At 44.2% G+C, this 23,630-nt stretch overlaps 1 long non-coding RNA gene across 2 annotated transcripts in view; it reads left to right on the forward strand.

Moving 5' to 3' along the window:
• LOC103346706 (uncharacterized) overlaps positions 1-23,630 on the forward strand; it is a 115,368-nt gene that overhangs the window by 43,374 nt on the left and 48,364 nt on the right. The window contains exons 6-7 of one of the 2 annotated variants that reach the window (XR_011384383.1): positions 22,857-22,975; positions 23,424-23,518. This is a non-coding gene — a long non-coding RNA (uncharacterized lncRNA). Of the gene's footprint in view, positions 1-15,088; positions 17,727-22,856; positions 22,976-23,423; positions 23,519-23,630 lie in introns of those variants that run through there. The other variant, XR_011384382.1, reaches the window with a different exon arrangement.

The raw sequence follows: 23,630 nt of genomic DNA on the forward strand, positions 1-23,630 counted from the left end.
TGGTGGCTCCATCTGACTTGCCTTCCAAGTTGGAAAGCTTGGCAGCACCCTCTTTCCAACCATCTGTCTCCTAGTAGTCACCAAATCAATGCCAGTGGTGTCTCAGGACCTACACAAGCACTCAGACCAAAGCTGAACATCTGCTGATAACTATTACTTCTGTCTGGATTCTTTCTTCCAGGATTTTTCTGCTTCAGGCCTGCACACCACCTGCATTTTCCTAGAAAGCACAGGTGACTCTGTCTGATCTTTTCTCATCTCTTGCATACTTGCAAAAGCCCTAATCCCTTAGAGGGGATTCCAAGGCCTCATTCTCAGGTCTGTTCACAACTTCCCATTCCAAGCCGCCCTCCTCCCAAACAGCCCCTGCTTCTGTCATGCCAGACTTGTCATGGTTCTGCATATAGGCAGTCACTACTTGATGTTCCTCAATGTTTTCAGCTTGAGAAACTCCTAGCCATGTTTCAAGATATCCAACTCAAGGGTCTTCCTTCTCTTTAATACTTTTCTCTCATTCCCCCAGGCAGAGCTAAGTATCCAGAGCTTCTGTAACACACTACCTATATACATAACATACTTAACCCATTTTATCACCTTTTTTTGCTAAATACCCATATCTCGTATAAGACTGTGAGCTTGTCCAGGACAAGACTTTGTCTCTCTGCTTTCATTCCTGTAGTCCCTGGTACACAGCTGGTGTTCAGATATGCAGAACTAACAACACACTCACTGGTGGGCCTTGGGACAGGAAGTGATGGTTAATGAAGGGTCTGGTCACAAGAACAAAGGTAAGAGGGACAAGGAAGGAGATTGTACCAGAGTGGCATTCATGAAACCCTTTCTTTTTTTCCAACTTTTATTTAATAATTATAAATTTTCGGGGGCTGGTGCTGTGGCTCACTTGGCTAATCCTCCATCTGTGGCACCAGCATCTCATATGGGCACCAGGTTCTAGTCCTGGCTGCTCCTCTTCCAGTCTGGCTCTCTGCTGGGCCCAGGAGTGCAGTGGAGGAAGACCCAGGTGCTTGGGCACCCGCACCCGCGTGGGACACCAGGAGGAAGCACCTGGAACCTGGCTTCAGACTGGTGCAGTGCACCAGCTGTAGTGGCCATTTGGGGGGCGAACCAATGGAAGGAAGACTTTTCTCTCTGTTTCTCTCTCTCACTGTCTGTAACTCTACCTCTCAAATAAGTAAATAAATAAAGTCTATAAAAAATAAATAAATTTCCGAAGTACAACTTTTGGATTATAGCAGTTCTTCCCTCTGTAACCTCCCTCCCACCCGCAACCGTCCCATCTCCCAATCCCTCTCCCATCCCATTCTTCATCAAGATTCATTTTCAATTATATTTATATACAGAATATCAACTCAGTATATACTAAGTAAAGATTTCAACAGACTGCACCCACACAGACACACAAAGTGTAGAGTATTGTTTGAGTAGTAGTTTTACCGTTAATTCACATGGTACAACACATTAAGGACAGAGAGATCCTACATGGGGAGTAGGTGCACAGTAACTCCCGTTGTTGATTTAACAATTGGCACTCTTATTTATAATGTCAGTAATCACGTGAGGCACTTGTCTTGAGCTGCCAAGGCTATGGAAGCCTCTTGAGTTCACCGGATCCAATCTTATTTAGACAAGGCCATAGTCAAAGTGGAAGTTCTCTCCTCCCTTCAGAGAAAGGTACATCCTTCTTTGATGGCCTGTTCATTCTGCTGGGATCTCTTTCACAGAGATCTTTTATTTAGTTCCTCTTTTTTTTCTAGAATGTCTTGGCTTTCCATGCCTAAATCATTCTCATGGGCTTTTTAGCCAGATCTGAATGCCTTAAGGACTGATTCTGAGGCCAAAGTGCTGTTTAGGGTATTTGTCATTCTATGAGTCTGCTGTGTATCCTGCTTCCCATGTTGAAGCATTCTCCTCCTTTTTAAGTCTATCAGTTATTGTTAGCAGACACTAGTCTTGTTTATGTGATGCCTTTGACATTTAATCCTATCATTATGATCAATTATGAACTGAAACTGATCACTTTGACTAGTGAGATGGCATTGGTTCATGACACCTTGATGGGATTGAATTGGAATCCCCCAGCACGTTTATAGCTCTACCATTAGGGGTAAGTCTGAGTGAGCAGGTGCCGAACTGTACATCTCCTCCTTCTCTTATTCCCACTCTCATATTTAACAGGGATCACTTTTGAGTTAATTTTAAATGCCTAAGAATAATTGTGTGTTAATTAAAGAGTTCAACCAATGATATTAAGTAGGACAAAAAATACTAAAAGTAATGAAATAGTAAGTTGTTCCTTGAAAGTCAGGCAAGGGCTGATCAAGTCATTGTTTTTCATAGTGTCGGTTTCACTTCAACAGGTTTCCTTTTAGCCCTTTCAATAGTCAGGCTTCTTAATGTACCATGTCTCATTTCTAAATAAGAACACAAAGAGGGAAAGCAAGAGTTTTATTTAATTACACCACATACTGTCTAATCCTCTTCAAAGCTCTGTGAGGAAGGCACTGCTGATCCCCTTTTAAATACGAAACTGTATGAGGTGGGAACCTGCACTAGGCCATATATCAAGAACAATAAAGCCCCAGTTCAAAACCTGCTCTGTTTGCCCCAGAGCCTTGTTCCTCCTGGGGTTGGAACCCTAGGTTCTAGCAGTTAGAGATGTGGGGTATGAGAGAGGGGTAGCTGGTGAAAACCGGTGGTCCTTTTCTTTGGGCTTACCTTCATTGGGTGCATCACCACAAGGACTTGTCCTGTGTCACTAAGGACACTTCATAGTAACTCTGTGGCCTCGTGCTGTGATTTGTTAACATAGGTCCTGTGTCCTGGTTCACACTAATGGTCATCTTAAGATTTACTTTGCTGTTCTAGTGTTTTAAGGTAAAATTTGGTTTACTGATCTGATATCTGTATTCCTTAATGTATACCTGTATAGCAATAAAATTCCTCATGTGAAATTAGGCCTGTTAACATGGAAAACTCTAAGGATGTCGCCACTACTGGGAACATACTGAAGGAAATTAAATCATTATGTAACAGAGGGATGCACAAGCCTACGCTTATTGCAGCAAGATGCACAATAGCCAGGCTATGCAGTGTGTATATGTATGTATGGTATACATAGACCATAACTTCTTAATTCACTTTTCAGTTGATCAGCATTTTGGTTCATTGAAATATGCCTGTTGAAGCCATTTTCCCATTTCTTGAGTGGGTGGTTTGTTTTTCTGTTGCTGAGTTTCTTGAAAATATCTGGTAGTAAACCCTTTATCAGCTGCATACATTGCAGATTAAGTTCTACCATTCTGTTAGTTGCCGCTTCACTTTGTGGAGTTTTTTTTTTTTTTTTTGGTGTCCTCTTCATTAATCTTTTATAGTTCTCAGATATTGGACATCCTTGGTTAAATTTATTCCAACCTATTTTATTTTCTTTGTAGATATGTGAACGGGATTAGTCTTCGAAATCCTTTCTCAATCATGACCTTGTCTGTGTATACAAAAGCTGTTGATTTTCTATCCTGCCGCTGTACCAAACTCTACTCTGAGTTTTGATATTCTTTTAGTGGAGTCTTTTGGATCTTCTATATACAGGAGAATAGAAAATGTCAACAGTGACCTCAGAGGCTACCTTTCTGTATTCTGTGTTAATGGGGTATGTAATGCATATAGAATCAAATTCTAGATAAACTCTAGTAGTTGGCCTTGATGTAGTATTTTCTTTACAATGAGCTAGGTTTTACTTTTTTAAAAAGTCTTATTTATTTATTTGAAATTCAGAGTTACACACAGAGAGGATGAGAGGCAGAGGCAGAGTGTCAGAGAGAGAGAGGGGGAGAGGTTATCCATGTGCTGGTCCACTTCACAGTTGGCTGCAATGGCTGGCGCTGAGAGGATCCAGGGTGAGGAGCCAGGAGCCTCCCTGGGGTCTCCTGCATGGGAACAGGTCCCCAGGACTTGGACCATCTTCGACTGCCTTCCCAGACCATAGCAGAGAACTGCATCAGAAGTGGACCAGCTGGGACTCAAACCGGCTTCATATGAGATACTGGCACTGCAGGTGGTGGCTTGACCCGCTACCCCCCAGCGCCGGCCCCTCCCGGAAACCGTTCACGGTGGGATCCAGCTGTCTGCTAACACGCCTGGGAAAGCAGAGGGAGACGGCCCAAGGACTTAAGCCCCTGAACCCAGAATGGAGCACCAGAAAAAAGTCCTTGGCTTCTTCTTTGGCCTGTCCCAGCCCTGGCCTCTGTAGCCACCTGAGGGGTGAACCCGCAGATGGACGATCACTGAGAGAGAGAGAAAGAGTGCTGGCAAAGCCCCCTGCAGTGCTTCTCTTCCCCAAACGGCTTTGACAGCCAGCACTGGATCAGGCAGAAGTCAGGAGGCAGGAGCTCCATTCAGGACTCCCACGAGGGAGGCAGGGAGGCAGGGAGGCAGCGAGCCAGGGAAGAGTACCCAGGCCTCAGCGGCTGCCTCCCTGGATCACAACCTGGAGCAAGAGCAGCTGACTGAAGCGGGCCTGAAGTTTCGGGCGCTGGATGCAGCAGCGCACAGATGCGTCCTGTGGCGCCATGGCGATGGCCAGTGAGGAGTGCGCCTGCGCCCAGCGGTTTGACCCGGAAGTGCACCCACTGGCGTGGCCACTTCTGCCCTCGGTGCAGGGGTGGGAGTCAGCACCGTGCCCACTCCTGCCCACGGCTTGAGCGAGCCTTGAGGAGCCATCTTTAACGCTGGTGGCCAAACCTGAGGAGCCCAGGGCCCCCCAGGCTCAGGCCAGGATCAGGTGAGGCTGCGGCCCGAGGCGGCCGCATCAGTTCCTCGGGCTTCTGGAAACTTCCAGGCGCGGTCCTCTGCTTCGGCCCCTTCCCGAAGACTACACCTCAGGACTTGGTTCCTGTTCCTGAGGAACAGAAATGCTCTTTGTGAGGGGATTCGGCACGGTGAACTTCCCGTCACGGGGTAGGCGTGGCTCGAGGTGCAGAGTGCGGGGAGGGGGTGTGTGTGGGGTGTCACTGGGTAGAAGGTGGAGGAGAGGGAGGACAAAGGTGAGGCGGGAGAAGAGAGGAAGTGGAGAGAATGAAGGTGGGGAAGCGAGGAAGGGAGGGGAAGAAAGGCGTGTGGGGGAGAGGAAAGGAGGGAGAGAGTGACGGGAGCCCCCGGGGGGTGTGTGGGAGGGGGGTTGGGAGCTAGGTCGGTTTGGGGGGTTTTCTGTGCCAGGCCAGATGTAGCCTTGGCGTCCTTAGAAGAGGCCTTGACTCACGGCCTCTCTGCTCCAGGTTGTTCAGCAGTGTAAGGTTGTGTGTGCAGGAACACGGGGGCACGGGTGCTCGAATTAATTGGAATGTAATCCGGTGAATTTTCAGACTGCATACATGGAGGAGAAAGCAGAAGCTTAGAGAAATGCTAAGAATCCCCCTGTGCTCAGCCTGTCCAAAATTCTGACACCTCAGAGTAAGTACTAGGTATTTTTTTTTCCTATGGAATAATTGGTTTGCAAGGCAGAGTTCTAGATGAGGCGGTGCAGGAGAGATCTTCAGGGTATGGATTCACACCCCAGGTGGCTACAATGGCCGGCGCTGGGCCAGGTGGGAGCAGAGGCCAGGTACTTTATCCAGTACTGCAGTGCAAGTTAAGGTGGCCCAAGTCCTTGGGGGTGCTTCCTCTGCTTTCCTAGGCATTTGAGCAGGCAGCTGGATCTCAAGTTGGAATAGCCTGGGTTGATGGGGGTTGAGGGGTGGGGTGGGAGCAGCCGTGGCATAGTGGATGAAGCCGCCCCTGCATGTACCAGCATCCCACATGGGTGTTGGTTCGAGTCCCAGCAGCTCCACATCTGATCCAGCTCTCTGCTGTGGCCTGGCAAAGCAATAGAAGAGGGCCCAAGTCCTTGGGCCCCTGCACCTGAGTGGGAGTCCTGGAGGAACTGCTCCTGGCTCCTGGCTTCAAATCCACTCAGCTCCAGCTGTCGCGTCCATCTGAGGAGTAACACATGGATGGAAGACCTTCTCTCTTTCTCTCTCCCTCTGACTCTCTGTAATTCTACTTTTGAAATGAATAAATAAAGCTTTTAAAAAAAGCATAACAAGCAGGAATCCAGTTGGAGTCTATATGGAATGACATTGTTCCAGGCTGTGTTGTAACCTGCTGTGCCACAAGGCAGGTATCTTAAGTACTTTTCTGCCCACGGTTTCTTTTTAGCTGAGCAGAAACAGGGTATGTGAATACAGTAACCTATATCTAATACATTTTCTGATACTTTATAATTATGTGTTACTCTAGTTATAAATTATAACTTCCTTAGTAATTATGGAAGCATTCCCATTTTCCCTTTGGGTGGATTTTGGCATATTCTGCGTTTCAAAGGCATTCACGCAGTTCATTTATCTTATATAATTTTTGGTCACAGAGTTGTTCATACTATTCCTTTAGAGTTATCTTGTCCATGCAGTCATGGTGGCACCGTTTCATTAACCAACTCATTAACTTGCACCAGTTTTTTTTTTGGTTGGTGCTGAGAAGTTCACGAATTTTGTGTTCAAAGAACCAAGTGTTAGTTTTGTCATCGTTTTTCTGTGATTGAGCTTTTTTCAGTCCCATCGACTTGTACTTGTATCTCTCCATGATTGATTTCATTTTCCTCACCTTGCTTTAAGTGTTTAAGTTGCTGTTCTTCCTCTGATCTCCTAGGGTGAAAGTGTAGCTCATGGATCTTGGTGGTTCTTTTCTAAAATATGCATCCATTACTATAAATGGGCAGGATACAGTTTCCATTTAGTTTGAATGATTTTTTATTTGAGATTTATAAATGTGTTATTTTGAGGTTGGTTGATTGTTCTTCTCGCAAGTATTTGGGATTTTCCAGCCTTTTTTTTCTTTCTTTTTTTTTTTTTTTTGACAGGCAGAGTGGACAGTGAGAGAGAGAGAGACATAGAGAAGGTCTTCCTTTGCCGTTGGTTCACCCTCCAGTGGCCGCTGCAGCCAGTGCACCACGCTGATCCAAAGGCAAGAGCCAGGTACTTATCCTGGTCTCCCATAGGGTGCAGGGCCCAAGGACTTGGGCCATCCTCCACTGCACTCCTGGGCCATAGCAGACAGCTGGCCTGGAAGAGGGGCAACCAGGACAGAATCCGGCACCGTGACTGGGACTAGAACCCGGTGTGCCAGTGCCACTAGGTGGAGGATTAGCCTATTGACCCGCGGCGCCGGCCGGATTTTCCAGCCTTTTCGTACTGACCTCTGAGTAGAGAGGTTGCATTGTGATCTGAGACCTTACATTGTGTGGTGACTCTTCCTTAGGAGTTGAGGTCTGTTGTACAGCAGCGAACGTGGTCAGAGTGGATGTGCTGTGTGGGTCTGAGAAGAGTGTCGTGTTGTGTTGCTGTGGACAGAGCATCCTCGAAGGATCCGTTCAACACTTGGTTGATTCAGGTGCTGTTCTTTTCAGCTACATCCTTACTGATGGTCTGACTGCTGATCTGGTAACGAAAGAGATGTCTTGGCATCTGTGAGTGTAATAGTGCCTTTGTTTATTTCTCTTTGTAGTTTTAACTATGGTTGCTTATGTATTTTGGGATGAGGTTTACTTTTGGATTCACTATCCTACTCTGTTGAAACGTGTTTCTTCTGTTGTTTCAGGAATCCCAAAGCAAGGTCTTGGTTATTGTAGGTTTATTGAAAGTCTGGAAAGACAGTTGTCATTTCACCCAGTTCCTTGTTTTTCATGGTGAAGTTGATAGTCAATTGTCTTGAGTTTTCCTAACTATATTCATGTTTGTTTTTTTTTTTTCTCAAAAACCTGTTGCTGGAGGTTTTTTTGGTTGGTTGTTTTTTTGTTTTGTTTTGTTTTTTATTTAAATGGTGTTGAACCTAGAACCATTTTAGAAGAAATGTTATATTAATAATATTCAGTCTTCCAGTCCAATACACAGCGTATTTACTTAGATCTTCTTTAGTTTCCTTCATCAGCATTTTAATCTTCAGCCAACATACTGTGTATTTTATTGATAGAGTTTACGAGTTTTCATTTCAGTAGGCTATTTTAAATTTCAAATCAGTGTCTACCTGTTGATGATGGTACAATACAATTGATTTTTTTAACTTTTATTTAGTAAATATAAATTTCCAAAGTACAGTTTATGGATTACAATGGCTTCCCCCCAGAACTTCCCTCCCACCCACAACCCTCCCATCTCCTGCTCCCTCTCCCATTCCATTCACATGAAGATTCATTTTCAATTATCTTTATATACAGAAGATCAATTTAGTATATATTAAGTAAGGATTTCATCAGTTTCACCCACACAGAACATAAAGTGTAAAATACTGTTTGAGTACTACTTATAGCATTAATTCACATTGAACAACACATTAAGGACAGAGATCCTACATGAGGAGTAAGTGCACAGTGACTCCTGTTGTTGACTTAACAAATTGACACTCTAGTTTAAGGTGTCAGTAATCTCCCTAGACTCTAGTCATGAGTTGCCAAGGCTATGGAAACCTTTTGAGTTCGCTGACTTCGATCTTATTTCGACAAGGTCATAGTCAAAGTGCAAGTTTTGTCCTCTCTTCAGAGAAAGGGACCTCCTTCTTTGATGGCCGGTTCTTTCTACTGGGATCTCACTCACAGAGATCTTTCCTTTAGGTTTTTGTTTTTGTTTTTGTTTTTTGCCTGAGTGTCTTGGCTTTCCATGCCTAAAATACTCTCATGGGCTCTTCAGCCAGATCCAAATGCCTTAAGGGCTAATTCTGAGGCCAGAGTGCTGTATAGGACATCTGCCATTCTATGAGTCTGCTGTGTATCCCGCTTCCCATGTTGGATTGTTCTCTCCTTTTTTGATTCTATCAGTTAGTATTATCAGACACTAGTCTTGTTTGTGTGATCCCTTTGACTCTTAGACTTATCATTATGATCTATTGTGACCTGAAATTGTTCACTTGGACTAGTGAGATGGCATTGGTACATGCCAACTTGATGGGATTGTGTTAGAATGCCCTGGCACATTTCTAACTCCAGCATTTGGGGCAAGTCAGCTTGAGCATGTCCCAAATTGTACATCTCCTCCCTCTCTTATTCCCACTCTTATATTTAACAGGGATCACATTTCAGTTAACTTTAAACCCCTAAGAATAATTGTGTGTTAATTACAGAGTTCAACCAATAGTATTAAGTAGAACAAAAAAATACTAAGAGGGGTAAAGTATGAAATTGTACATCAGCAGTCCGGACAAGGGCTGATCACGTAACTGTTTCTCGTAGTTTCCATTTCACTTCACCAGGTTTCCTTTTTGGTGCTCGGTTAGTTGTCACCTATCAGGGAGAACATATGATATTTCTCCCTTTGGGATTTGCTTGATTCACTCAGCATGATGTGTTCCAGATTCCACCATTTTGTTGCAAATGACCGGATTTTATTGTTTTTGACTGCTGTATAGTATTCTATAGAGTGCATGTCCCATAATTTCTTTATCCAGTCTACTGTTGATGGGCATTTAGGTTGATTCCAGGTCTTAGCTATTGTGAATTGAGCTGCAATAAACATTAAGGTGCAGACAGCCTTTTTGTTTGCCAGTGTAATTTCCTTTGGGTAAATTCCAAGGAGTGGGATGGCTGGGTTGAATGGTAGGGTTCTATTCAGGTTTCTGAGAAATCTCCAGACTTACTTTCATAGTGGCTTAACCAGTTTGCATTCCCACCAACAGTGGGTTAGTGTCCCTTTTTCCCCACATCCTCGCCTGCATCTGTTGTTGGTAGATTTCTGAAGGTGAGCCATTCTCACCAGGGTGAGGTGAAACCTCATTGTGGTTTCGATTTGCATTACCCTGATTGCTAGTGATCATGAACATTTTTTCATGTGCCTGTTGGCCATTTGGATTTCCTCTTTTGAAAAATGTCTATTGAGGTCCTTGGCCCATCTCTTAAGTGGGTTGTTGGTTTTGTTTTTGTGGAGTTTCTTGATCTCTTTGTAGATTCTGGTTATTAACCCTTTATCTGTTGCATAGTTTGCAAATATTTTTCCCATTCTGTTGGTTGCCTCTTAACTTTCCTCACTGTTTGCCTTGCAGTACAGAAACTTCTCAGTTTGATGCAATCCCAAATGTTAACTTTGATTTTGGTTGCCTGTGCTTCTTGGATCTTTTCCAAGAAGTCTTTGCCTGTGCCTATATCTTGCAGGGTTTCTCCAATGTTCTCTAATAATTTGATGGTGTCGGGTCATAGATTTAGGTCTTTAATCCATGTTGAGTGGATTTTGTGTATGGTGAAAGATAAGGATCTTGCTTCATGATTCTGCACGTGGAAATCCAATTTCCCCAGCACCATTTATTGAATAGACTGTCCTTACTCCAGGGATTGGTTTTGGATCCTTGATCAAAAATAAGTTGGCTGTAGATATTTGGATTGATTTCTGGTGTTTCTATTCTGTTCCATTGGTCTATCCATCTATTTCTGTACCAGTACCATGCTGTTTTGATTACAGCTGCCCTGTATTATGTCCTGAAATCTGGTATTGTGATGCCTCCGGCTTTGTTTTTGTTGCACAAGATTGCTTTAGCTATTTGAGGTCTCTTGTGCCTCCATATGAATTTCAGCATCATTTTTTCTAGATCTGAGAAGAATGTCTTTGGTATTTTGATTGGTCTTGCATTGAATCTATAAATTGCTTTTGGGAGAATGGACATTTTGATTATGTTGATTCTTGCAATCCATGAGCATGGAAGATTTTTCCATTTCTCGGTATCCTCTTCTATTTCTTTCTTTAAGGTTTTGTAATTTTCATCGTAGAGATCTTTAACATCCTTGGTTAAGTTGATTCCAAGGTATTTGATTGTTTTTGTAGCTATTGTGAATGGGATTGATCTTAGAAGTTCTTCCTCAGCCATGGCATTGCCTGTGTATACAAAGGCTGTTGATTTTTGTGCATTGATTTTATACCCTGCTACTTTGCCAAACTCTTCTATGAGTCCCAATAGTCTCTTAGTAGAGTTCTTTGGGTCCCCTAAATGAAGAATCATATCATCTGCAAAGAGGGATAATTTGAGTTCTTCCTTCCCAATTTGTATCCCTTTAATTTCTTTTTCTTCCCTAACAGCTCTGGCTAAAACCTCCAGAACTATGTTGAATAGCAGTGGTGAGAGTGGGTATCCCTGTCTGGTACCAGATCTCAGTGGAAATACTTCCAACTTTCCCCATTCAATAGGATGCTGGCCGTGGGTTTTTCATAGATTGCTTTGATTGTATTGAGGAATGTTTCTTCTATACTCAGTTTGCTTAGGGTTTTCATCATGAATGGGTGTTGTGTTTTATCAAATGCTTTCTCTACGTCTATTGATATAATAATATGGTTTTTCTTCTGCAGCTTTTTAATGTGGTGTATCACACTGATTTGCGCACATTTAACCATCCCTGCATACCAGGGATAAATCCCACTTGGTCTGGGTGGATGATCTTTCTGATGTGTTGTTGCATTGTATTGGTGAGAATTTTATTGAGGATTTTTGCATCTATGTTCATCAGGGATTTTGGTCTGTAATTTTCTTTCAATGCTGCATCTTTTTCCGGCTTAGGAATTAAGGTGATGCTGGCTTCATAGAAAGAATTTGGGAGGATTCCCCCTTTTTTTTTTTTGATTGTTCTGAATAGTTTGAGAAGAATTAGAGTTAGTTCTTTAAATGTCTGGTAGAATTCAGCAGTGAATCCATCTGGTCCTGGGCTTTTCTTTGTTGGGAGGACCTTTATTACTGTTTATTTCTGGTAGATTTCCCTGTTTGCTGGCATACACATCCTTGTAGTACTTTCTGATGATTCTTTTTATTTCTGTGGTGTCTGTTGTTATGCCTCCTTTTTCATCACTGATTTTATTTTTTTTATTTTTTTAACTTTTATTTAATGAATATAAATTTCCAAAGTACGTCTCATGGGTTACAATGGCTTTCCCCCCCATAACGTCCCTCCCACCCGCAACCCTCCCCTCTCCCATTCCCTCTCCCCTTCCATTCACATCAAGATTCATTTTCGATTCTCTTTATATACAGAAGATCAGTTTAGCATACATTAAGTAAAGATTTCAACAGTTTGCTCCCACACAGAAACATAAAGTGAAAAATAATAGATGATTTTTTAAATGATGATGAAATCAGATCAGACCTATTGTCATGTTTAATCCCAGTGAGAGTCAAGTTGGGAATTGATAATTTCTTCTTTTTTTTCTTTACAGAAGATCAGTTTAGTATACATTAAGTAAAGCTTTCAACAGTGTGCACCCCCATAGAAACACAAAGTGAAATACACTGTTTGAGTATTCGTTATAGCATTAAGTCTCAATGTACAGCACATTAAGGACAGAGATCCTACATGAGGAGTAAGTGCACAGTGACTCCTGTTGTTGACTTTACAAATTGACACTCTTGTTTATGGCCTCAGTAATCTCCCAATGCTCCAGTCATGAGTTTCCAAGGCTATGGAAGCCCCTTGAGTTCTCCGACTCTTATCTTGTTTAGACAAAGTCATAGTCAAAGTGGAGGTTCTCTCCTCCATCTCTGATTTTATTGATTTGAGTCTTTTCTTTTTTTATTTAGTTGTGTCAATGGGGTGACTATTTTGTTTATTTTTTCCAAAAACCAGCTCCTCGTTTTGCTGATTTTTTTGTAAATTTTTTTTGGAGTCAATCCTATTGATTTCTTCTCTGATTTTAATTATTTCTCTTCTCTTACTAGATTTGGGTCTGGTTTTCTGCAGTTTTTCTAGATCCTTGAGATGAATCAAAAGCTCATTTATTTGGTGCCTTTCCAATTTCTTTATGTAGGCACCTATTACTATAAACTTTCCTCTTAACACTGCTTTTGCTGTATCCCATAAGTTTTGATATGTTGGGCTGTTATCCTCATTTACTTCCAGAAAGTTTTTGATTTCTCCTAAGACACAGTGTTCATTCAGGAGCATGTTGTTCAATCTCCATGTGTTTGCATATGCTCCAGGGATTCCTGAGTTGCTAATTTCCACCTTCATTCCACTGTGGTCTGAGAAGCTGCATGGTATGATTCTAATTCTTTTGAATTTGCTGAGACTTGCTTTATGGCCTAGTGAATTGGTATTAGATAGGAGGGCTTATCATTTTCGTTGTTGGAGGATTTATAACTGGATTCAATGTCTTGAGTAGATACAGGTGGATACTTCAGAAAGTCACAGGAAGCTGAAGTGGAAAGTTTATTGTGGAGCAGAAGAGGTGTGTGTCAAGAGGCCAGACGAAATGTCCTCACCAGGCTCTAATTTTTTATTTCATCTTGTTTCATAAGTGAGAGATTTGCAAAGTACTTTATTTTTGGTTAACAGCTCTATTTTTTTTAAGACTTGGCATACATCTCCCCACTTTCTCCTAGCCCATATAGGGTGTCTGATGAGAAGTCAGATGTGATTCTAATCAGAGATCTTCTGAAAAGGGTCTGGTGTTTCTCTTGTATGATTTTAGAGTCCTTCTGCATGTTGGAGTGTGCAGAATTTGACTGCGGTGGGTCACAGTGAAGATCTTTCAGGTCGTGTGTATTAGGACTTCCATGTGCTTCCTGTGCTCCACTGTTCCTTTCCTCAAATTAAACAAGTTGTCTGTAATTACTTCAGTAAAAGGGCCTTCTTGTCAACTGTCTTTCTATGCCTTCACTTATTTGTTCTGATAATATCCCTTAGCTGAGGCCTAACAGTAAAAATATTATTAGTGGGTGACATGCTAGGGAGAGAATGACAAGGCCTATTCAGAGCAGCTGTCACTCCTGCTGCAGTCCCTTGGCTGCAGCTCCCAAGCAGTTGCCTGGCCAGAGGAGGATAGGGCAGCCCATGCAGTGACAGGTGCAGATAAAGTGTGTGCTCCCTGTTGCCACTACCACCTCGTGTCTGGCCACAGTTGAACTGTGGTCCCAAGGCTGGGAATGGCATCCAGGAGAGGAGTGATGCATACCACATTTCTGTTGGCTGCAGGCCAGTGCAGTCCCTGCGTACTGTTTCACACCAGGAAGAGCAGGGCTCCTGCTGTGGCAGCGGCGAGAAGCTCTGGGGTGCATCCTTGCTTGGCCTAGGAGAGAAGATGAGCTGTTATGACAGCCGTGTCACTGGCATCTGGTGGCTGTGCCAGGGCTGGGTCTTAAATTGGTTCCCTCTGAGCAGTGGCTCGCACTGTCATCGCACTGCTCACACCCCCTGTGGTTCAGACTTGCAGGACACCTTTGGTGGGATCCATGGTCTGTGTGGTGGTCTTCATGTCCTCAGCTGCCCTGAGCATGAGCTCCCCTGGGATCTGTAGCTACTCTGGTCAGGTCTGAGTGTGGTTTGGTTCTCTCTAGGGGGACAGACTTTAACAGAGAGGATCTGCAGCTTGAGCTGTGAAGGGAAGGATTTAGGGAAAGGATAACTCTTCCCTGACTGAGCATCCACCAGGACAGACAGGCCAGAGTGTTGGCTCACGTCTTTGCTTGGGATTTCTTCCAGCCATGCAGCTTGACCTGTGTTAAGGCGGTGGGCAAGGGGAGGGTCTGGAGGGAGATACTGGCCTTGAACACGGGTGGTCCTCTTGCTGAGAATCTTACTGCCAGGGAACCACAGCCGTTCTTTCTTTATCTGTCACCACAGGGCCACACTGACTTATGGAAGCAAGAAGCCAGAGGCCCTTATTCATTCATTCCTACCGTACCCTCCCGTGTTCCTCTGTGTGCATTGCACATGTGTTCCCAAAGTGCTTCTGCTACAAGGCTCTGCCTGGATGCAGAGGCCCCCCACATGGAGCCAAGAAGTCCTTGTAATTTGTTGTCTGTCAAGGTCACCTGATGGCATTAGTGGCTATACTAAGTGGCACCAGGTATCCTACAATTTTCCCAGCCTGCTTCACTGGGCTGTTTAATGGTGAGAAGGAGGGAATGTAGAGGGCACAGCCCCGTGGGGCAGCTCCCTGCACTGGTCTGCAGCCAACAGAAATGTGGTATTTTTCTTCTTCAGCCCCTTCTGGAAGCAATGGCTGTCCCGCCAGCAGACCAGGCCCCCTTGGAGGTGAGTGACGTGCGGCTGTTGCGGTTTCCCGCTGGTGGTCTTGGCTGCAGGCGTGCCTGTTGCTCGTGCGTCCCGAAGGCGCGGGTGGAGTCGCGGTCGGTTGTGCTGTGTGGACAGTCTGGAAGGGTCCCCAGTGTGCGAGCAGCTGTGTGAGAGCAGAGGTGTCTGGGTCTCCTCCCTGAAGGGCCATGTGTTCCCTTCTGTTCGCTTTTTGAGGACCCAGCCTCCCTGCTCTAGACCTCTGAGACTGTTGATGGAACGAGAGCAAAAATGCATGTCTGTGTCCTGGTCAGGACAGTTTTGGGTTCCTGACATTGGGTGTGATATTAGCGCTCTGTGGGTTTTTCATGAAAGAGCCTTGTCAGGCCGAGGTGTACCTTCCGTTCCTAATTTGATGATTTTTTTTTTTAATATCGGAGAAAGTAATGGAAGTTTTTGTGAAATAGTTTTTCTGTGTCTGTAGGGATAACGTGTGGCCTTTTCTCTTGTTGATTCTGTTCTGGGATATATTGATTTTGTATGGTAGCCATCCTTGAATTCCTGGAGTAACTCTCAGTTGCGCACTGTGAGCTAAGCTTTAGTTGTGCTTCTGGATCACATTTGGCAATTTGTTCAGGATTATGACAGATTCATGACAGATATTTATATGCCACTTTCTTTATTATGTGTTTGTTTTCGATGTTGGGATAATGCTGGTGTGATGGAAGAAAATTGGATGTTTTCCCTCTTAATCTCCTTTTTGGAAGGATTTGTGAATCATGGATTTTAATTACCCTGTAACTGGGAGTTCTCACTGGTGAAGCCTTGTGGTCCTGGAATTATATTCATTTTTTGTGTTTGGTTTTTGGTTTCCCTGCTAATACAGTCTCATTTCAATTTAAAAGTATATTCACAGTTTCTAGTTTGACTACAATCAGTTTTGGGGTTTATTTCTTTCTGAGAATCAATCCACTGTATCCACATTGACCAAATTCTTGTGCCTTCGTTTTCCCATAGTGTTTTTGATTATTATTTTAGTAAGGTTGTTAGTAATGTCCTCTCTGTCATTTCTCTTGTTAAGTCATTTTAGTCTGTTCTCTTTTTTGCTTGTTTCATGTGTATAAACGTAGTGTCAGTTTCACTGAGTTTTCAAGAACTGTATTTTGGTCTCACTGAATTTTTGTTGTGATATTTTCTATGCCGTTGACTTTATTTCCGTTTGAATCATTTTCCTGCTTCCAGTTTCATAAGATTTACTTTGCTGTTCTAGTGTTTGAAGGTAAAATTGGGTTTATGGATCCGATGTCTGTATTCTGTAATATATACCTGTAGAGCAATACAATTTCTCATGTGAAATTGGTCCTGTCAACATGGAAAACTATATGGATGTACCCACTACTGGGAACATATTGAAGGAAACGAAATCATTGTATAGACAGAGAGGCTTTCGCAGGCCTATGCTTATTGCAGTAGGATGCACAATAGCCAGGCTATGCAGTCTGCAGACGCATGTATGGTGTCCATAGCCCGTAATGTCTTTATTCAGTCTTGAGGTGATCGGCATTTTGGCTGATGGCATATGTTTGCTCTTGTGAATTGAGCTGTGGTAAATATGGGGGCAGAGAGAACTCTTTTTTTTTGTATGCTGATTTCATTCCCCTTGGGTGCATTCCCAGAGCTGGAGTGGCTGGCTCATATGCTACGTCTGTATCCAGATTTCTGACTTATCTCCATACTGTCTTCCATAGTGGTGATACCAGTTTACATTCCCACCAGCAGTGGATTAGGGTTCCTTTTCCCTCACATGCTCAAGGCCATTGTAGAATTGATTTCCATTTCCCTGATGTCTAGTGATCCTGAGCATTTTTTTTATTTTAATTTTAATTTTTATTTAATGAATACATTTTTACATAGATACAACTTTAGGACTATAGTGGTTCTTTCCCCATATCCCTCCAACCCCCATCCCAGCTCCCATTCTCTCTCCCATCTCATTCTTCATTATGGATCATTTTTAGTATGACTGTATATATAGAAAACCAATTCTATGCTAATCATAGACTTCAGCAATTTGCACCCATGCCAACATACAACATATAGAGTACAGTTTGGGGAGAGAATTTGCAGTCAATTCTCATATTACTATTCAATAGGGACAGAGGTCCTACCTGGGAAGCAAGTGAAAAGTGAGTATTGTTATTCTTTAAAATTTTTTTAACTTTTATTTAATGAATATAATTTCCAAAGTACAGCTTATGGATTACAATGAGGGTGGGCTCCAGAGAACGTGGGCTATCAGCGTCTGCGTCCCTGGGTCACCGCGTGGATGCAGCAGTGTGCAGATGTGTCCTGGGGTGCCATGGTGACGGCCTGTTGGGAGTGCGCCTGCGCCTGGGCCTGGCGCTGTGACCCGGAAGTGCACCCACACGCCTGGCCTCAACTGCCCCGCGCTGCTCCGCTGGGAGTCAGCGCCGCGTCTGCTCCTGCCCGAGAGCCCATGCAAGAGGTGGGGAGAGGAGCTCTACTTGATGCTGCTGACAGAGCCTGAGGGAGACCCAGCGGCCCCAGGGTCAGGCCAGGATCAGGAGAGGGTGCGGGTCGGAGGCTTCCGCGCCATTTCCCAGGCGCGTTTCTATTCTTTGGCCCCTTTGGGAAGCAACGGCCTTCGCGGACCTCTGTCCCGCCGGCAGACTGCCCCCCGGAGGTGAGTGACACGTGGCTGTTGCGGTGTCCCACTGGGGGTCTTGGCTGCAGGCGTGCCTGTTGCTCTTGGGTCCTGAAGGCGCGGGTGGAGTCGCTGTCGTGCAGTGCGGATAGTCTGGAAGGGTCCCCAGGGTGCGTGCAGCTGTGCAAGAGCAGAGGTGGCTGGGTCTCCTCCCGGAACGGCCTTGTGTTCTTGTCTGTTTGCTTTTCGAGGGCCCAGCCTCCCTGCTCTAGACCTCTGAGACTATTGTCAGGAGGAATGAGAGCGAAAGTGCGTGTCTGTGTCCTGGTCTAGGAGGACAGTTTCGGGTTCCTGGCATTGGGTGTGATATTAGCGCTCTGTGGGTTTTTAATGAAAGAGCCTTGTCAGGCCGAGGTGTACCTTCTGTTCCTAATTTGATGATTTGGTTTTTAGTATTGCACAAGTCACGAGAGTTTTTGTGGAATAGGTTTTCTGTGTCTGTCGGGATACTTTGTGGGCTTTCCCCATGTGTGTTCTGTTCTGTGATAGATTGATTTTGTATGGTAGAAATGCATCCTTGCATTTCTGGAGAAACTCAGTTGCGCCCAGTGTGCTAAGCTTTGGTTGTGCTTCTGGATGGCATCTGATCATATTTTGTTGAGGCCTGTGACACATTCACGACGGATATTTGTGTGCCATTTTCTTTGTGGTGTGCTTGTTTGGGATGTTGGGATAATGCTGGTCTGATGGAATGAAATGGAAGGCTTTTCCTCTTCATCCCCTTTTTGGGATGGTGTGTGAATCACGGATTTTAATTATCTTTCAAGTGGAGTTCTCACTGGACTTTCCTTCTTGTCTTTTTCGTTTGTTTCTGTTTCCCTGCAGCTACAGTCTCTTTTCAAATTATAAGTGTATTCAGAATTTCTTGTTTTACTGTATTCAGGTTTAGTGGTTGGCATCTTTCTGAGAATCAAGCCACTCTATCTAGGTTGACCAAATCCCCGTGCCTGGTTTTTCCCTAGTATTTTTGGTTTATTATTTTGGCAAGGTTGGTAGTGATGTCCTCTCTGTCATTTCTGTTGTCAAGTCACTTGAGTCTGTTCTCCTTTCCCCCCCTGTTTCCTCTTTTGTCAGTTTCACTGAGTTTTCCAGAACTGTATTTTGGTCTCAGTGAATGTCTTTAGTGATTTTTCTATGCTGTTGGATTGATTTCCCTTTGAATCGTTTTCCTCCTTCCGGTTTCTTAAGATTTACTTTGCTGTTCTAGTGTTTGTAGGTAAAATTGGGTTTATGGATCTGATGTCTGTATTCTGTAATATATACCTGTAGAGCAATACAGTTTCTCATGTGAAATTGGTCCTGTCAACATGGAAAACTGTATGGGTGTACCCACTACTGGGAACATATTGAAGGAAACGAAATCATTGTATAGACAGAGAGGCTTTCGCAGGCCTATGCTTATTGCAGTAGGATGCACAATAGCCAGGCTATTCAGTCTGCAGACGCATATATGATGTCCATAGCCCGTAATGTCTTTATTCAGTCTTGAGGTGATCGGCATTTTGGCTGATGGCATATGTTTGCTCTTGTGAATTGAGCTGTGGTAAATATGGGGGCAGAGAGAACTCTTTTTTTGTATGCTGATTTCATTCCCCTTGGGTGCATTCCCAGAGCTGGAGTGGCTGGCTCATATGCTACGTCTGTATCCAGATTTCTGACTTATCTCCATACTGTCTTCCATAGTGGTGATACCAGTTTACATTCCCACCAGCAGTGGATTAGGGTGCCTTTTCCCTCACATATTCAAGGTAATTGTAATATCGATTTGCATTTCCCTGATGGCTAGTGATACTTAGCATTTCTACATATGTTTGTTGGACATTTAGATTTCCTTTCTTTTTTTTCTTTTTTCTTTTTCTTTTTTTTTATTTAGTAAATATAAATTTCCAAAGTACAGTTTATGGATTACAATGGCTCCCCCCACACACATAATTTCCCTTCCATTTACACCCCCCCCATCTCCCGCTCCCTCTCCCATTCCATTCACATCAAGATTCATTTTCAATTATATTTATATACAGAAGATTGATTCAGTATACATTAAATAAAGATTTCATCAGTTTGCACCCACACAGAAACACAAGTGTAAAATACTGTTTGAGTACTACTTATAGCATTATTTCACATTGGACAACACATTAAGGACAGACCCCACATGAGAAGTAAGGACACAGTGACTCCTGTTGTTGACTTAACAGTTTGACGCTCTTGTTTATGGTGTCAGTTATCTCCCTAGTCTCTAGTCATGAGTTGCCAAGGCTCTGGAAGCCTTTTGAGTTTGCCGACTTCGATCTTATTCCGACAGGGTCATAGTCAAAGTGGAAGTTTTCTCCTCCCTTCAGTGAAAGGTACGTCCTTCTTTGATGACCCGTTTTTTCCACTGGGGTCACTCGCAGAGATCTTTCATTTAGGTCTTCTTTTTTTTTTTTTCCAGAGTGTCTTGGCTTTCCATGCCTAAAATATTCTCATGGGCTCTTCAGCCATATCCGAATGTCTTAAGGGCTGATTCTGAGGCCAGAGTGCTGTTTAGAACATCTGCCATTCTATGAGTCTGCTGTGTATCCTGCTTCCCATGATGGATCCTTCTCTCCCTTTTTGATTCTGTCAGTTAGTATTAGCAGACACTAGTCTTGTCTGTGTGATCCCTTTCACTCTTCGACCTATCAGTGTGATCAGTTGTGAAGTGAAATTGATCACTTGGACTAGTGAGATGGCAGTGGTACATGCCACCTTGTTGGGATTGAATTGGAATCCCCTTGCACTTTACTAACTCTACCATTTGGGGCAAGTCAGCTTGAGCATGTCCCAAATTGTACATCTCCTCCCTCTCTTATTCCCACTCTTATATTTAACAGGGATCACTTTTCAGTTAAAATTTAAACACCTAAGAATAATTGTGTGTTAATTACAGAGTTCAACCAATAGTACTAGAACAAAACAAAAAAAATACTAAAATGGATAAAGTATTACATTGTACGTCAACAGTCAGGACAAGAGCTGATCAAGTCACTGTTTCTCCTAGATTTCCTTTCTTGAAATATGCCTGTGGAAGCCCCTTGCCCATTTCCTGAGTGGGTGGTTTGTTTTGCTGTAGTTGAATTTTTTGAAAGTTTCTTGTGGTTTAGTTTATCCTTTATCAGTTGCATACTTTGCATATAATTTCTCCCATTCCGTTAGTTGCCTCTTTACTTGGCTGAGTGTTTTCTTTTGCAGGGCAGAAGCTTCTCCATTTTTTTTTTTGGTGTCCTCTTGTATCTCTCTCTTTAATCTTTTGTGATTCCCAGATGTTGAACATCCTTGGTTAAATTATTCCAAGCTTTTTATTTTCTTTGTAGCTATGTGAACGGGATTGATCTTAGAATTCCTTTCTCAGCCATGACATTGTCTGTGTATACAAAGACTTGATTTTTTTTCCTGGCTCATTACCTAACTCTACTCTGAATTTCAATAGTCTCTTAGTGGAGTCTTTTGGATCTTCTATATATAGAATTGTGTCATCTGCGAATACGGATAGTTGGACTTCCTCCCTCCCAATTTGTATCTACAATGAGAAATTAGAGAAGAAGTACCAACATGATCGTGTGCATGTAGAAAATGTGAATAGTGACCTCAGATACTACCTTTCTGTATTCTCTCTTGCTTTGTGGGACATGTGATTTGGCCTGTTTCCAACATGATCCGTACTTTAAATGCAGGGCTAGACTGTACAGGGTGGTGTCTGGGAAGTAGATCTGTGTTCCATGGAGAACTCTGTAGATCACAGGTGTTTCAAGTCCTTGTGTGAGTGGGTACATAAGTGTCTGAATAAATAAATTACAAAGATTTCCTCATGCTTAAGTCAGAGATAATGCCACACAGAATGTTTGTAAGGAAGAAGAGAATGAATGGGTACTAGAATCTTTTCTAAGACTGATTTAAATTCTTTTTCAAATTCTGTGTCTATTTGGTATGCAATACCTGTAGTATCAGTTTGTAAATAAACTCTAGTAGTTGGCCTGTATTTTATTTACAGCTATGTCTTCCTTTTTTAATTTTTACTTTTTCTTAAATATTTATTTATTTGAAATTCAGACATATACACAGAGAGGATGGGAGGCAGAGAGAGCGAGAGAGAGAAAGAGAGAGACAGATACATAGGTTTTCCATCTGCTGTTCCACTTCCTATTCGGCTGCAATGGCCAGAGCAGAGGAGATCTAAAAGCAGGAGCCCGGAACCTCCCCGTGGTCTCCTTCATGGGTACAAGGGCACAAGGAGTTGGGCCATCTTCTACTGCCTTCCCAAACCACGGCAGAGAGCCACATCAGAAGTGCAGCATCCAGGACTCGAACTGGCGCCTAGATGGGATGTGCGATGTGGGTGGTGGCTATAGCCACTACCCCACAATGCCAGGTCCTCCGGAAGCCATTGCCCATGGAATGCTGCTGTCTGCGAACATTGCTGGGAAAGCAGAGGGAGAAGGCCCAAGGTCTTAGGACCCTGAACCCAGAATTGGGCACCGGATAAAGTCCCTGGCTTCTGCTTTGGCCTGGCCAAGCCCTGGCCTTTTTAGCCACCTGGGGGGTAACCCCCCAGATGGATGATCACTCAGAGTGAGAAAGAGTGCTCATGATGCTGCTTGCACTGCTGCTCTCCCCAAGCAGCAGCAAGGGGCAGCGCTGGTCCAGGCAGAAGCCAGGAGGCAGGAGCTCCATTCAGGACTCCCACTAGACAGGGTGGCTGGGTCCAGAGTGCCTGGGCTTTCAGTGGCTGCCTCCCTGGGTCACAGCCTGATGAGGCAGGAATGGAAGTGGTCCTGGGGCATCAGGGCATAGCTGCATCCCTTGGTGCCCTGTCGGTCACCGGTGAGGAGTGTGCCTGTGCCCAGCACTGTGACCCAGAAGTGCACCCGCAGGTGCATCTGTTTCTTCTGCATGGTGCTCCGGTGGGAGTCAGCATCATGTCTGCCCCAGCTCAGAGCTTGTGCAAGCCCTGAGTTGCTGATTTCGATGCTGGTGGCTGAGCCTGAGGAGATCCAGTGCCTCTCCCCACCCCCGCAGGGTCAAGCCAGGATTAGGTGAAACTGTGGTGAGGCAGCCACTCAGTTATCTTGTGCTTCTGGAACTTTCTAGGCACAGTCCTCTTCTTTGGCCCCTCTGAAAGACTACACCTCAGGTCTGGATTCCTGTGTCAGAGGAACAGAAAGGCTCTTTCTGTGGAGAGTTTGGCATGGTGGCCTTCCTGTCACTGGGTAGGAGGGGCCCGGGGGACAGTGAGTGGGGAGGGTGTGTGTGAGGGGTAGCTGAGATAGAAGGTGGAGAAGAGTGGGTGTCAAGAGGAGGCTGGAGGAGAGAGGAAGGGGGGAGAATGAAAAGGTGGCATGAAGGTGGGGAGGCAAGGTAGGGAGGGGCAGAAACCCATGTGGGGGAGAGGAAAGGGAGGGGGAGAGTGACAGGAGTGCTGGTGGGCATGTGTGGTGGTGGGGATTGGGAGAGGTAGAACTTTTCCCACAGGCCTGGTTCTGTCTTGGGGCTTTTCTATCCCTGGCCAGAAGTAGCCTTTGCCACGTCCTTGAGAGGGGGACTTGACTCACAGCCTCTCTTCTCCAGGTTGTTAGGAAGCATAAGGTGTGTGTGCAGGAAAACGGGGGCACGGGGACGCTCTAATTAATTGGCACATAATCTGGTGAATTTTCACAGGCTGCACACACGAAGGAGAAAGCAGAAGCTTAGAGAAATGCCAAGAATCCCTCTGTGCTGTGTTCCAGGCTGTCCCAAGATTCTGACACCTCATAGTAAGTACTAGATATTTTTTTCTATTTAAATACTGGTTTGAAAGGCAGAATTATAGATGAGGAGGTGTGGGAGAGATCTTCGTGTATGGGTTCACCCCCCAGGTGACTACAT

This window comes from Oryctolagus cuniculus, chromosome 19 (assembly GCF_964237555.1).
Source record: "Oryctolagus cuniculus chromosome 19, mOryCun1.1, whole genome shotgun sequence".
Taxonomy (NCBI): Eukaryota; Metazoa; Chordata; class Mammalia; order Lagomorpha; family Leporidae; genus Oryctolagus; species Oryctolagus cuniculus.